The sequence below is a fragment of the Canis aureus genome, chromosome 9, assembly GCF_053574225.1.
Source record: "Canis aureus isolate CA01 chromosome 9, VMU_Caureus_v.1.0, whole genome shotgun sequence".
In the NCBI taxonomy this organism is placed as follows: domain Eukaryota; kingdom Metazoa; phylum Chordata; class Mammalia; order Carnivora; family Canidae; genus Canis; species Canis aureus.
In genome coordinates, this window is record NC_135619.1 from 19,399,504 (window position 1) to 19,413,522 (window position 14,019).

Consider the following 14,019-nt stretch of genomic DNA (forward strand, 5'->3'; position numbering starts at 1 on the left):
ACCTGGAGGGGCCGGGCTAGCACCCTAGGCGCTTGCTTGGTTCCTACTGGGTCCTGGACATTGGTGGGAAGTTCTCCCCAAAGCAAAGCCTCTTGGCTCCTATGAGGCCCTGGCTAGAAGATTGCCCACGGTCCTGAGGAGGAGGACCAACGAAAGTGATTGACGAGCACTGAGTTGGTGATAGGTTGTGGGATGGTGTGAGTGTTTCTGAATATGTTTCTGAATGTATGCGTGTATGTGAGCTTCTAAATGAGCGTGACTATGTCTGTTTCTAAGTACGTGGGTGACCATGTGTGTGTGCCCCACTCTAGGTAGAACCCACTAGTTTTCCTGAAGTAACGACAAAATAAAATCTTTCTAAAATGACGAAAAATCTGCAAAATATTCTTGTTTAGCAAAGTTTTAAGCGTGTTATTAATCTCATATTAAGAAATGTGTTTTAACTTGTCTTTCAGATACCTTCCCCCCCTCCCCCTGCACTTTGTTCTTTTAAATCTTTCTTCCTTGAAATCTGGCAACAGAATCACATTAAATCCTTGAACCAAACAAATCTCTTAAATCAGCAGGGGAGCCTGAGAGGGTGAAGATGTGCAGTTAAGGAAATAAAAAAGATAAAAGCATTGGATTACAATTCCTTTTTTTTTTTTTTAACAAAAGGGAGGGGGAAATGTCACCTCGTAAGGAATGGAATGAGAGTGAAATTAAATCCACCTGGAACTCAGAGCAGGTGCCCTCCCCAACTGCAGCCTGCCCCTGCAACTGCAGGTCCCATCAGTTTTGTAAATGTATCTGTAAATGTGTGGATCTGCACAGATTTCTCAGAGCCACCCTAAAACGAATTCTTTTGTGTAAAGTACCCATCAGCAGCAGGACCTTGGTTCCATTTGTAAAGTAAACGGATGCTTAGCTTCCTCGGCCTCATGGGGGGTGGGGGGGACTTTCAGTGCTGAGCTTCCTTGTTCCTTCCCGCGGTGATTCTCCAACGCCCTCTTGGCTCTTCAAAAACATCGAGCATGACTAGGGCATTTTCTATAGGTAGTGACAACTTAGTAACAGCTTTTATGGTACACAAAAAGCTAGTGCCTAAAGAGGGGAGTGCTGTCATTTTATAGGGGGTCAATGAAAAAATCAAATATTCTTTCACTTTTAGCCCACTTCCTAAACCTACTAGAGCTCATCTTTAAAAAAAAAAAAAAAAGTCAGCTTAAGAAAGAAAAAAACACCTGTAGACGGATGTCCAAAGTAAAGTTTTTTTTTCCCCTAGGGCTTCTTCAGAGCCCAAGACTAGTGGTGAAAAGTGGACTTTGCCAACTTCAGAGCCTTGATCCAGCCTGGGAGTTCCTGGGTCGCCGCCCGCCGAGAATTACTGGGCTCCTAGCACCTCCCGGGGTGTGTGTGGGGAGGAAGGGGGGCGCCCCAATCCTCCCGCACGCGCCCCCAGCGAGCACGGTCAGGGGAGTCTGGAACTCCGGGCGCCTCCCCTGCCCGAGATTTCAGTTCACAGAGCCGACGGCCTGAGGCCACGAAGGAAAGGTGGCAGCGGAGTTAGCTCCCAGCCTCTCTTCATCTCAGTGGCAATACTCCAAGACACCTAACACATTTAGGAAGTGAAGTTCTAGCGTCCTCAGATGCCAGCCAGTCCCTTCTCAGAGTTTTAAAAGCGAATCATCAGGGTCGTGCCGGGTCTTTGATTTAGAAAATAAGCAGTAAACAAGCAAATAAATGAAACAGAGCTGCTGTCTCCGGGTAGCTGGCCAGTAGGCAGCCAGGTGACCTGCCTGGTGGCTGCAGTCTGCTCCTTCGTTGAGCAAACCTCTTCTCCCAAATAGGCCCTGTCTCCGCTTCTCAGAAGGCTGTGCCCTGCTTTCCGGAGACGTGGACGCGTCTCCAACCTCGGGGAGGCGGGCTGGGTGGACCTGCCCGTAGGGGCCACGAGGGCAGCCACGTGGCGTCTCCTGGGACGTCCCGGGCCACACTCCCCGGGCCAGGATGGGTCTGTGCGGGCCCGGCGCGGCTCCGCAGAGGGAGGGCAGGCTCCCGGGGCGAGGGAGGCGGGAGCCGGCTGGAGGGGAGCCTGCGGGGGGGTCCAGGTGGCCTCGGGCGGAGGAAGCGGCCCCGCCCTTCCCGGAAGCTGCGCCTTCTCCGCCTGTGGGGTCCGCTCCCCGCGCGGTCGGGCTGTGGGCGCGGGCGGCACGAGGCTCGCTGGCCAAACCCGGCCACCTCGTCTACCCTTTCCCAATATTACCTGCTTGGGAACCCCTTCCGCAGATCTTCACCTGGGCAAGGGAGGAACAGGGGGTGACTTGGGCGAGAGACAGCTGGCGCCTCAGGCCTTGGGCCCTGCGGGCTGCGTGTGGCCGCGCCGGGGTCTTCCCGGTTTAGCAGGACTGCGGGGTGGGCAGAGGGCGGAACCCGGGGGGGGCGGGGCGGGCCGCTGCGGTGCCCCCTGGAGCCTCCCGAGGACTTGCCTCTCTGGTTTTCTCCAGGCCCCTGGCTCGTGCGACCTCCGTCCTCCCAGGGGGCTGTGGCCAGGTCTCCACCGGCGTGGGCCCAGCCACCCTCAGTGCAGGCGGGTCCCAGCTCCTCCTCTGCAGGCCTCCCCACCCCATCTCACCCAGATGAGATGCTGAAATCTGCCTGCGGGGGGGGGGGGGGCGGGAGGGGGGAGGAATCAGATGCTGTGAAACTAAGACCTGTTGTCTTTCACGCGGTTCAAAGCGGATCTGGACTGGGACCCGGGTGGGTTTAGCACTGGGGAAGGCCTGGGACGCTGAAAGCCACTCTTTGCACCTGCGGTGACTGGCCTCGCTAACCGAGGTGTGGGTCCGAGGGGGGGGGGGGGCGGGCGCCGCGGGAGGGCGGGAACCCGAGACCCGAGGAGCGCTCGGCCGCCAGTCAGGCGCGGGGGCCAGGAGAAGCACCGAGCTCCTGTTCCTTCACGGCCCCGTCTTCCTTGACTTTTCTTTGTTTTCTCGTACCCTCCTTTCTCTGCCCGTCCTTCTATCCTTATATTAATCAAGAAATTAATTCACAACTCACAAGGCGTCTGACCCTCAGTAGGTAGGGGCCCTGGCCCCGGGACCACCTAGCCGGCCTCATCCGACAGTTTCGTGCAGAGAAATCTCAGGATCCTGGGTGTTTGTACTGGAAAAAAATCTAATGAAACATTTTAATCCCAATACTTTATCTCTGGGTTTGTCCTTTCCCTTCACTGCGCCTGGAGCCGCCGCGGGGTTTCTGAGCGGCCTGGGGCGCGGGCCTCCCTGGCCCGCAGCCGGATGTCGGAGCCGGAGCTGCTCCCTGCCCAGCCTTGCCCGCGGGCGACAAAACCGTCTCTCTGGCCTTAAACTAGCATTGCCCTGCCAAAACCAACTCGCATTTTCATGTATTCAAATGAGAAAGATTGGGAAGGACGACTAGCCCTCTTGGGCAATCCCTAGCCTTGGAGGGAATAAGTGTCCCATTGGTGCCCGCAGAGAATGGGAACCTCCCTTCCTCGAGGCCTGGGTGGCACACGTGGCACCCCCGCCCAGGCCGGGTCCCCAGGCAGTCGCACATCTCTAGGCAGCTGTGTTCGAGTTACTGACTGCTTTATTCACACTTTCCTGTTACACTTTCCTCTAACTACTTAAAAACTGGTAGGGTTGGGGTCCTGGAAGAGGAACTGGAAATGCACGCTACAAATACAGAGTTGGAAAATTAGGGAGAAGCATAACAAATTTTAGGTCTGAGAACAGGGAGGGACTACAGTGGTTGAGGCCCTACTCTGTGCCACAGACTAGACTGGTGTTTTGAGATCCTGGCATTTCCCCCACCTTCCACTCCAGGTGTGCAAGAGCTGGGAGTCTGAAAGCCTGGGAACTTGACTCCACCCCACCGGCAGAAGCTGGGGCTGATAGGGAGCCAGTGATGGAAACCCACAACCTCAGAGCACTCTTAGATGTCATCTCTCTCCTGGAGGCTGCCACCTTGAACCTAAATCCTTCCCCAATGGTGAATGAGTATTTAGCTCGTCATTCCCTGAACTCTATCCCCCCAGTCCACCCATCTCTCTCTCTCTCTCTCTCTTTCTCCACACACACACACACACACACACACACACACACAGCCAGGAGCTTTCCCACGGCCCCTTACTTGGCCCCGGTGGTTTAACTTTGGCTATTCAAATATGATTACCCTCAAATTTACATAGTTTTATTTAACAGATGCTTTTGTAACAATAATATTAATCATATCCTACACATGCCGTGTGTGTGTGAAAATGATTCTAGCTAGGCTTTTTTTCATTGTATTGTCTTACTGATTTTCCCCCCGAAGTTTAAAACTGTTCATTGGACTGACAAAAAGACTAATTTACTGGCATGGACAGAGGGAGGTTACATTCATTATTTAAAATAAAAATTTGATTGGAAGACACTGGTGAGTGGCTGCCTCTGGACTTCCAGCAGCTATTCCAGAGCTAACATCAGAAGAAAGTTTTGCTTTAAAAATGGTGCATTTGTTTGAAGTTGTTTGATTTTCCTGGTCCTATGGGCCACAGAATAAAACTCACATTGCAGTGAGTTTGCTTCTAAACAGAAACACTAGGAAGAGGACTTGTTGTCAGTATTCCCTTTTGCAGAGATACCAGCAAGATTTGCAGGAATTTTAACAACTTTCTGCAGTCATCATGGTTGCCTACTGTAAATGGATCAAAGCAAGGAAATGCAGCTGCCAACCTTCGGCTTTACCTGTAGTGTGCAGCACAGCTTCCGTGGGTCTCTGGCGAGGACATAGCAGGCATCCCCAATCAACTGAGCTCTGCTCTTCTCAGGTCCACATCTTAATCTACATTCCTACATTCAGGGTTATATCGTTCTGAGCAGCCTATTCCATTTGTGTCATTTTCTTTTTTTGTCTCCCCCACTGGACTGGAAGATCTCTGAGGGTGGGGCCCACCGTCCCTACCAGAGCAGAGGCTGGAGCATAGTAGACTTTCAATAAAGATTTGTTGACTGAATCAATAAACTAACTGCCCCAATCCAGATGGTGGCCAGGCTGGTGTCAGGTGGGAAAAAATGCTTGAGCGGAGGAAACCTTATCCACTTGACTCCAAATCTCCGAGCGAGAGGACTCTAGGGACCTGTCTTAGCCAAGGGGGTTGTTTAATGAATGGACCAACGGACAGAGGAAGGAACGAATAGATGGACAGATCATTGTCAGAAAGGCCAGGGTCGCATAGCCCTGTAATCCCTGAACTTCCAGGCCCACTGGGCAGGCATCTTATCCTGGCAGCGATGCTTGATTTTAACCCAAATCCTCTGGGTGATGTGATGAAGTTGGAATGCCCCCATTTCACCACTTCTGGACTTCAGCAACTCCCTCCACACCGCCCCCACCCCTGCACTCATTTGCCTATCTAGGGTGATCAACGTGTGACCAAAGACAAATATTTCACTTTGCCCTCGCTGTGAAAAGGCAGCAGCAGAGGCTTTCAAAAGAAGATATTGATTAAAAGTAAAAAAAAAAAAAAAAAAAAAAAAAAACCATCAACTTTCCATCAAGCAAAATGTTTCACTCAGAGCTGTAAAGGAAACGTCCGTGTTTGAATAATATGTTTAAATTGGCAAGCAAATGAAGCCGAGCCCACGCAGTGAGAAAGAAAAGCCTTGCCGCAGAGCTCGCTGGTAGTCCGGGCTTGTGCGCGGGGCTCACCAGCGCGTGGCGCGCTGCGTCCCCACCCCGACGCTGGAGGGCACCTAGGGAGCAGGCCGCCGGCCGTCGGGGCTGCGCAGCCAGGCACTGATCCGACCCTCCGGGGCGCCCGGCGCGCAGCGGGCCTTGGCGGTGGCTGCGCGCCCGAAATTACCAGCATTTACCTTAATTGCCTCCTAGTCTTTAGGATCCAAAGCATTTTATCCCACACGCTTCCCGTGTGTGATGTAATGGTTTTCTTAAAGGTCCACCAAACTTCTCAGAATCTGCTGTGTTGTTGCAAGGTATTAACTGGAGACCTCTCGTTTCAACTTCTCCTCCCGAAGTTTTATTTGCCATGAAAGCATGGGCGGGAATCCTTGAGAGAGGAAGCCGGTCTGCCGCCTTTTTCTGGGCTTCTCTCACTTGGGAAACTACCTGGCAGCTCCATACCGCAGCTGCATTTGTCTTTGATGCCCTGTCCTCCTGCCCTCAATCTGCACTGGGTGATGTGGGGCTCAGCCCGGATGCTGCCTGGGATCTGCATCACAGACTCGTTTCAGATCACACTTTCTGCCCTTGGCTGCCCCCTGTTGCACCCCAGCCACCCCCAACCCCTCCTCAAGGGAAAGGGCCTCAAAAGTCAGGTGGATCCCCACTCGCTTTGGAGGCTTAGGGTACTAGCAGATCTAATTCAGATTTTTCTTTCAATGCTTTCCATGATGAAGTTGGAGGTGTGGATCCCACTCTCCTCACCCCACAGGCCTCCTCCCTCCAAAATACCTTCTATTGTGACTCGCTGGACTCCTCTGACCTCCTCATGACCCTCCTCTCACACCCCGCCAAGAGAAGTGGTTTCAATAAATAAAGCACAGTGCTCGGGTTGAAGGTCAGTTTACACTGGGGCAGAAGCTTCTAAAACTCCTGCAGGTGCTGGAATGGGAATAAACCAGACCATCATCCTAAGAGATGAGAAAGGATATGAGGAGATGGCAGCCAGGTCTAGGAGTGGATAGCAGTAGGTGGTCAGTCACAGATTTGTGGTCCAACCATTCGACCTCAAATTTCCTGGGGAACCCAGGCAGATTCTTTTGGGCTCAGTTTCCTCCTTTTTCAAAAGAGCCTGGACTCAGTTCAGTTTGGTAGGTGTCAGTTGTAGGAAGAGAGGCTGGAGCAACAGTCAGACCTGATGACCCACCACGCCTTGGGGTTCTGGGGCAGAAACCAGTAGGGGTGTGAACCTCCAGAGGAAACTGTTATGGTGATGGCGGTGAGGGGGTGGCTCTGCTCTGAGAATGGCAAAGCTTCTCTCTGAGGAGCCCAAGACACTGGGAGAACAAGTCCTAGGAAGAACACTTCCCTCCCTTTTGCTCTGGTTTTGTGTTCTGTGTTTCACGGTAACTTTTGGGCAAAAACCTTTTCCTTTTTCACTTCCCAGCATCTCCAAAGACAACAATTGGTAGGAGAGAGCAGAGGGTGTCTTCCAATTCCTAAGCCCAGGCAAAGCCTCCTAGGCTAGGAGGCTGCATAGTGCTCTGCACACTCCACTGGGGAGGGTTGGTGCCCTTGAGGCTAAGAGTCTCTGAGACTGTCTCTCTTATTACCCAAATAAGTTGCAGCCTGGCTTTTTTTTTTTTGTGCAATTGACAGGGACAGTAGGGTTTGTGCTTAGAGCAAGGGATTTGGAATGAGATCTGGATTCCATTCCATACTCTGAGCCTCTGCTTTCCCAACTGTAAAATGGGCTTACTAGTACCTAATTCACACCAGTTGAGTACAGAGTAAGTGTACAAAATTGTAACAAACATAAAGAGCCTTCACAGAACTCTGGAAGCCTGGGTGGTGCTGGATGCTGAACACTTATTGGCAAGTAATGCTGGCCTGAAATCTAGGTGCCCCTCCCCCCTTACAGGTCTTCTGCTGATGGTCACCAGCCCAGCTCCCGGGTGTTGTGGTCCCTTTGGGCTGCAGTCAGGCAGGTGAGGATGAGGGAGCTTCCTTGGGGAGACTGAATGCCTGGCGGTTGGCTCATCTTCCATGGTGACCCTGCCTAGAATCTCCTCCCAGGGGATCCCTGGGTGGCTCAGTGGTTTAGTGTCTGCCTTTGGCCCAGGGTGAGATCCTGGAGTCCTGGGATCGAGTCCCGCGTCGGGCTCCTGGCATGGAGCCTGCTTGTCCCTCTTCCTGTGTCTCTGCCTCTCTCTCTCTCTCTCTATGTCTATCATAAATAATAAAATAAATAAATAAATAAATATAAAAAAAAAGAATCCCCTCCCAATCTCCTTGACCTGTGGGGCTACTTTTTAGGGAGTCAACCATGGCAGATGTAGGGCTTCAGAAGCTAGTATGTGACTCTCCCGGTTGCTGAGATGGTAGACCTGGCTTATGCGCAATACGTGACCTTGCACCATCATACTGTCTATGGCAACCTCAGTCAAGACCTGGGGCCTGGATCTAGGAGACATCTCAATTGGAGAGATGAAGGGTGTGAGTCTGGACTTTTGGGAGCCTGGATGCCATTCTGCCCTCAGCATCTGAACTCATTTGGAAGAGTACCACTTAGGACACTTTCTAAAATACTCAAAACCCAATATGACATTACAGTAGGGAAACTTTCATTGATATTTTAAAGAATTATTTGACATAAATGCCCTTAAAAGGGGGGGGGGACTTCCTGGAGGTCCATCTGAAATGAAGCGAACATACTGGGCTTATGATGGGTCCTTCAACTATTCTGAATATTACCTTGGCATGTGCAAGAAAATCTAGTGAGGTGCCAAATCTTCATTAAGAAAAAAACAGTATTGTATATGAAAAGACCAAATCACAAAAGACTTTTGCCAGATACAGATCCATTTGCTGAAGTGAAGATTCATGAGTTGCTTAATTCCTCCTGTCAAGGGGGTTTAGAAGAACTGGATTTTCGGGGTGGATCCCTGGGGCTCACATGAACAACAACCCACATTTCAGACAGGGCTTGGATGGATTAAGAAGGTCCTGTGTACAAGGCTCTAAAAAGTTTTTGAATTCTGCTTTCATTTAGTAATCAGAACCAGGTGAATAAAATAAAATATTTCCTTCACTAGAGAACAGAAAAATAACACATCTTCAAAGCTTATTGATTTTTTTTGGATTGGTGCTGGGGGAGGTGCATTCAGGGGAAGTGGGCTGGTACACAGAAATCTCAGGCTGCCAGCAATTTCTGGCTAAATGCAGCTTCTGTTTTTACAGCTTACTTAGGGAGAGCTGTTAGTTTTTCTAAGCATAAACCAGGCATTGGTTCTCTAAGCTCAATGTTTAGGCTACAAAGCACATCCAACAGTCTTACATACCTACCTTTAGAAAAGGAATGGTTTGACCTCAAACTCCGCAAGCTCTCTAGTCTATTACCATACTTGGAGAACACCTAAGCAAAGCCCTTTGGAAGTGTAAAGGGTAACTGGAATGCTAAATACCAGCCACTATGTCCTAGAAAAATAAATCCTTAATTCTCAGCCAGGTACACCTGCTTTGGACCAGGCTTATTAGTGTTATATGTATCTTTTCTTTTCAAATGGATAGTTTTACTCACAGAGTTTTCTTTCTGCTCAATGCTTGCTATTTTTATCTTACCTTAAAAACCCTGAGATCAGGCCTGGCACCAGACTTTTAAGGCAACTCAGGAAAGGGTGATGGCTGGCTTCCCACTGGTCCGTTTCTGAACTCCATAAGCTCAGATGTTAGAATCACATCAGAGGGCAGGGTAAGGAGGGAGGCCTAGTATACGTTAAGTAGTTCACCAAGAGGAAAGAAGGGTGAGCAGGGTGTGAGGAGAAGGCTGAGGCTAAGCAATGCCATGGAGGGCCTTAAGCCAGGAGAGGCTGTTTTAGTACGTTATTGCCTGGATTAAAGCCATACAGGCAACTTTGGGCAAAACTCTGGTTATTCAGTTTTCTTCCCCAGCTTCCCCGTCTTTCTACTCTATTCTCTGCCTCTGTCTCTGCACATATTTTTCCTTACCTTTGAGCTTCCACTTGGGTTTGGTCAATGTTGGGGCAATGGTGCAGGAATGAAGGGCATCTAGCAAATGACATCTAGCAAAATGGCAACAGAAATCTGTGAGTGATCTTATTCCTTCAATCCCATGCAGGAACTCTATTACTAACCTTGCAATTTGATTGGCAAAAATAACACACTGTTATTTTAATTAGCATTTCTGAGATTACTACTGAAGTTGAACATTTTTATATTTCTACTGGCCACAAATATCTCTTCTTTGGAAACTGCCTTTCCACACCCTCCTTAACCAATTTAAAATTTTGAGTGCTCATCTATTTCTCATCTAAAGAATACTGATCCCATGTTTGTCATAAATACTGTGAGTTTTTCACCAGGTTTTCATTTGTATTATACTTCTGTTTATTTTTCAACACATAGGTACTTTAAAAAAATCATCAATATTTTAATTAGAGTTTATGCCTTTTATGGTTTAATGCTTATAAGTCTCATCTATACCTGTAATTCTTATGTATAACAAAATCCTGCATCCAGTTGGAATTTATTTTGGTGCATAATATAAAGTCAAGATATAATTTTAATTATTTATTTTCCAAAAATACCTTTGGACGGGTCCTAATTATGAAGGGACTTGAATTCTCTTAGGAGAACTTTGGAATTTGTTCTATGAGAATACTTTGAAGGTGTGGAAGCTGAATTTTTGGATTTTCCTTTGCTTGCTATGCAGTGAATCCAATAAGATGCTCCAAAACTAGAGGACTAGAGGACTGAGAGGTGGTGGTTTAAAAGTGCCAAAAATTAGATGAAATTATAGTGTTTCAATGACTATTTTTATGCTGCTCTTTGAGTCTAATGCCCTTTTCTAGAAGATAGCACCCAAAGTATTAACATTCTCATATGGAGACATTAAAATATCAACAATGACTCTGTAATGCCTTTACATCACTAACAACTATTCTTTCTCCTCTTCCTCCCTCCCCTCCTTCTTCTCTTCTTTCTCCTCTCTCTCTCTCTCTCTCTATCTTTCTTTTAGACCTAGAATAAAGTTCCTAGCACAGAATTGATTACTAGCTAGGAAACCAAAGGTAAATCCTTCATCTCTTTGAACATCAGTAACTTATCTATAAGATGAAACTAATAGTATCAAGCTCATGGATTGTATTATCCTATGATATGGATATCTGAATACTTTGTTACCATTTTGTATTATAAATAATATTAATGAACAATGTTTATTTACCATTTAAATTGCTTCCTGACCATATGATAGACACTACAGGCTACATTAATTTAATTTTTTTTATTTTAGGAATATGGCCTATATCTTATATTTATGTAATGTCCAGGATGATACCAAGAACAATTCACACTAAACACTTTTGGTTATTTGCTTAGTATTTTAATTAGCACAGGAAAGTAATGTATTCATTGTCTGAAGGGGTTACTTCAACCCTTAGGGTGAAGCTGTCCTCAAGGAGTACCCACAAGGCAGTGATGTGGGCGCAATGAAACCTCAAGAACAGCAGATATTTCTCTAGAGAATGACTCTCGTCTTGTGGACACTCAGCAACCATTTTGAACTCATTATGTTAGGGAGTAAAGCAATAAACATTTAAAAAATGTTTTATTGGGGATCCCTGGGTGGCGCAGCGGTTTGGCGCCTGCCTTTGGCCCAGGGCGCGATCCTGGAGACCCGGGATCGAATCCCACATCGGGCTCCCGGTGCATGGAGCCTGCTTCTCCCTCTGCCTGTGTCTCTGCCTCTCTCTCTCTCTCTCTGTGACTATCATGAATAAATAAATAAAATCTTAAAAAAAAAATAAAAAATAAAAAATGTTTTATTTATTTATTTGACAGAGAGAGAGAGAGAGAGAATTTGTGAGCACAATCAGAGGGAGTGGCAGGCAGAGGGAGAACAGGCTTCCCACCAAGTAGGGAGCCCAATGCAGGAGTCATCCCAGAACCCTGAGATCATGACTTGAGCCAAAAGCAGACACTCAACTGATTGAGCCACCCAGGTGCCCCAGAACAAACCTTTGATGTAAGATTATTATCTCAATTTTACAGAGGAGGTTGCAGAATTCCAGGGAGCAAAGTGACTGGCACAGTTGGCAAAGTTAGGTATCCCTACCTGGCTTTGTGCCCCTAGAGTGGGAGCTTGCCTCAGGGAGGCCTGAGAATGTCTGAGTGCATCCATCTCCACAGTTGGGATGCTTCCAGGCCCAGCATTGGGGAATTGTGCAGCAGAGAGCATTCTTTTATCTTGAATTTCTGGGAAGCATCAATCTCAAAGAGGACTTCCAGAAGACTCTATCTGCCACTTTCCTGATCTCATTTATTAGTTGCCAGAGTATTTGAAAAGGGAGAGATTGGTAGAAAGTAGAGCAATATAAAATACACACTTGAGGGTCATTAAGTGTCAGGCACTGAGCAAAGCACTTTCATGTGGATAGGTGGCATTTAATTGGTTTTTCTTTTTGGTCTTTTTAAAAAAAAATTTAAAGATTTTATTTATTTGTTCATGAGAGACACACAGAGAGAGGCAGGGGCACAGGCAGAAGGAGAAGTAGGCTCCATGCAGGGAGCCCAACATGGGACTCAATCCCAGAACTCCAGGATCACACCCTGGGCCAAAGGCAAGCGTTAAGCCGCTAAGCCACCCAGGGATCCTCATCTTTTTGGTCTTTTAAAAATTGGTAAAATATAATACAGGAAAACAAAACAGAAAACAGCGGTTTATCACAAAGAGAAAATTCAAACAGATATCACCAAGGTTAAAATGCAGAACACTGCTAGTACCCCATACCCTAGGACTCCTCCTTGCAGTGTCCACCCACTCACCATCACCTTCCCCACTCTCAAGATGACTACAATTTTGACTCTTATGGTTAATCCTTTTTTTTTTGTACTTTTTGAAATACATCAGTTGAGCATGCATCCATAAACCCTACAGTTTTTGCTGTCTTGGTTTTTAAACCTTATATGATGGTTTCATTCATATGTGGAATCTAAGAAACAACACAGATGAACATAGGAGAAGGGAAGGAAAAGCAAGATAAAAACAGAGAGGAAGGAAAACCCTAAGAAATGCTTAACTATAGGAAACAAACTGAGGGTTGTTGGAGGGGAGGTGAGTGGGAGGTGGGGTAATTCGGTGGTGGGTATTAGATATAATGAGCACTGGGCGTTATATGCAACTGATGAATCGCTAATTTCCATCCCTGAGACTAGTAATTCACTATATGTTAACTAAATTGAGCTTAAAAAAACAACTAAGAAATAAACCTTATATGAATGGAATTGTACAGTATATACTCCTCATGTTTGGCATATTAGCTCATAAGGATTCATCTATGTTGTTTCCCATAGATGAAGGTTGCTCACATCCTTTATTGCATTTTAGGAATATACCACAATTAATTTATACACCCTACTTTTGATGGACATTTGGATCCTTACCAGGTTTTAGCTATTATGAGTGAAACTGCTATGAATATTGGTGTACAGGTTTCTTGGTGCATGTTAACATGCATTTCTATTGGGAATGGAATTGCTGGGTCATAGAGTCTGTGTATAGTCAACTTTAATGGATAATGCCAAATATTGCTTCTTACAACCTTTCTTATCTTGGACATCAGAAACTCTGAATATGCTGATTCCAGGATTTTTTTTTAAAATTTTTTAAAATTTATTTATTTATTTATGATAGTCACACAGAGAGAGAGAGGCAGAGGGAGAAGCAGGCTCCATGCACCGGGAGCCCGACGTGGGATTCGATCCCGGGTCTCCAAGATCGTGCCCTGGGCCAAAGGCAGGTGCCAAACCGCTGCGCCACCCAGGGGTCCCTGATTCCAGGATTTTAATAGGAATTCTCCAGGAGTCTGAATCTCATGTCTTTGATTTCAAGATTCTCTTTATGAGTTGGGCTCCAGGGGGAGAACCTGGAAAACCCCCCCTGAAATGTACGCTTAATTTGCAGGTAGTGCAGACAGTTCAAAAGCAAATAATAATTTTTAAAAAAGGCTTTAAATTTCCTTGTCCAGCCTTATTCGTTTAAATGCATAAATAACATGAGCGCCAAGCAAGCAGTTGGTTTAACTGGGCAAAAAAAACGGCTGATGTAGGAGAGACTCCAGTCCAGGGGGCTCTCTGGGACCAGCAAGTTCACAGCCCAGAAAGCAGAGGCAGCTCCGCCTGGGTTTTGGCTTCGAGTCCAAGGGCGCCCTTGGAGCCGGTGGCGCGAGGCGGGACCGCGCGGGCCGGGATCCCCGGCGCGGAGGGATCCACAGGACCCGGAGGCGGGGCGCCAGGCGGGGGACGCGCTGCTTGTTGCCGAGCAACGGAGCGCGT